Here is a 1,837-nt window from a genome sequence, read left to right on the forward strand (position 1 = left end):
AAAAAAAAATTAAAATCATATGCAGAAAAATATAAATAAATCATTATTTAATCACTATATCTATTAATGATTTTTTTTCTTTTTTTACTACTTGAGTTTAAAAAAAAATGTGTTGTCATATCATGTCATACGATTATACGTATTTATTCAAAACTTAATGTAAGAAAGAAATAATACAAACAAAAAGAAAGGTTAATGTGCCTCAGATATTATACTTATAAATATTTGTATAAAGTAATAAGTACATACGATGTTTCTTGTATTCGTTGTTAATAAGTATAAGATCGATCTATTTGCCTTCTGGGTGGTGTGAAAAAATAGACAACATTATAAAGCTAAAATATCGTTTGCCATTAGTTGTAGGACCTGCTGCTTGCGATTGCTGGCTACAGCTAGTTTTAGCTCATGTACAGTTTGTGTATACGATAGCCTATCGATGTACTACAGACTGAGCTACTACAAATCTGTAGAATTGTCCCTTATAATACAAGGGGTGCTAGATCGGTAACATATAATGACGGTTCTGTGAAAGGGGTGTTGAGGGAAGGTGGAGGCACTTAAGAATGTGCAGTGGCAGTGGAGAAGGTGAAGGAAGGCTTACAAAAAAATAAAGGAGATTTTTAATGGGTCAAAATAGCGGTGAAATTAACGGAATTTTTCGTTATTTTGTGAAGGAGCTGTGGGGGGTTGTGAGGAGCTTTGAGGTAGTTCACTCGGCCCAGTGGTACTCCACTCAACGAAATGGCATAAAGATTATGCTGTCTTGCACTGGTACAAGAATTAGTTGATAACCACTGTTCTTTTTTTTTGTTCACTTGTTGCGCAGAATGACAAAATCAGAGTTCTACGCATCTGTCAGCATAACGCTCTACAGCAACTGTAGCCTCTCTCTTGCGTGTCTCATATGACGAAGTAAAAAACTACGTGGTTTGAAGTAAAATATCTCTTAATCTAGTGCCGATTGCTGTATTTAACAAAATCACATCTCAATTCTTGTTTTGTAAAATGTTACATACTAGTTATTTGAATTTCTAGAAGAGATACTTTTTATATAGTTAGATAAAATATCAGTTCTTGAGTGTGTTTCCCGTATACATGTGTGTAAAAAGTGTCAATAAGGAGTCTGGGGGATCTAGAAAAAGACCTAAACTAAACTTATTGAGAAAAGATAGAATAGCTAGCGTAGTTTCGTGAGAGGTGTTGCTAAGGATCTTAGATAAATAGCATAAGCAGAGGAAGCTTGAACGCTCTTTGATGGAGATAAGCCCTGATTCGGCAAGAAGAATATTTGTTGGGGTAGATCTACGGTATCCTATGGCATACTGGATAGCAGCATATTGAATTTTTTTCAGTTTATTTGTTTTATTGAAGGTGGTAGGAAAATAGATAAAGCTCGCGTAGTCCATGATGGATCCAATAAAGCTCTTGTATAAAATTAGTAGAGTTTTTGGGTGGGCTCCCCACCAAGCTCCTCTCAAGTAAAAATGTGGAACGCTTCACAATTTTGCGTGTCATCCTTACGCAGGGGCCATGCTAATCTTCTCTGTATCGTTCCAATTTTAGTATATGTACTGCCGAAGCAAGTACCACGTATTTGAATATATATATATATATATATATATATACACGTATGTACACCTTATTAGAAATTGAAACCAGGGGATGGTCAAGCCCAAGCTTGGCAGTGAAACGGCGTGCTGGTCAGGGTACGACTTGGCCTGACTTGGTTTGACTGCTCCCAAGCCATTGCCCATTTTCATCCACGCATGTTTATAATATACATAGGTATATACTTAGAAAAATTCTTGCGAAGCATGCACGCACATTGTTTTTGACG

At 36.0% G+C, this 1,837-nt stretch overlaps 1 non-coding gene across 1 annotated transcript; it reads right to left on the bottom strand.

Moving 5' to 3' along the window:
* Window positions 1-1,480: 1,480 nt before the first annotated feature.
* LOC111644073 (U6 spliceosomal RNA) lies at window positions 1,481-1,587 on the bottom strand. Its single transcript, XR_002759771.2, has one exon. It is a non-coding gene; the product is annotated as a U6 spliceosomal RNA (small nuclear RNA).
* Window positions 1,588-1,837: the final 250 nt, after the last annotated feature.

This window comes from Copidosoma floridanum, unplaced genomic scaffold (assembly GCF_036245765.1).
Source record: "Copidosoma floridanum isolate Cflo_tuat_1 unplaced genomic scaffold, Cflo_Japanese_pri ptg000033l, whole genome shotgun sequence".
NCBI lineage: Eukaryota > Metazoa > Arthropoda > Insecta > Hymenoptera > Encyrtidae > Copidosoma > Copidosoma floridanum.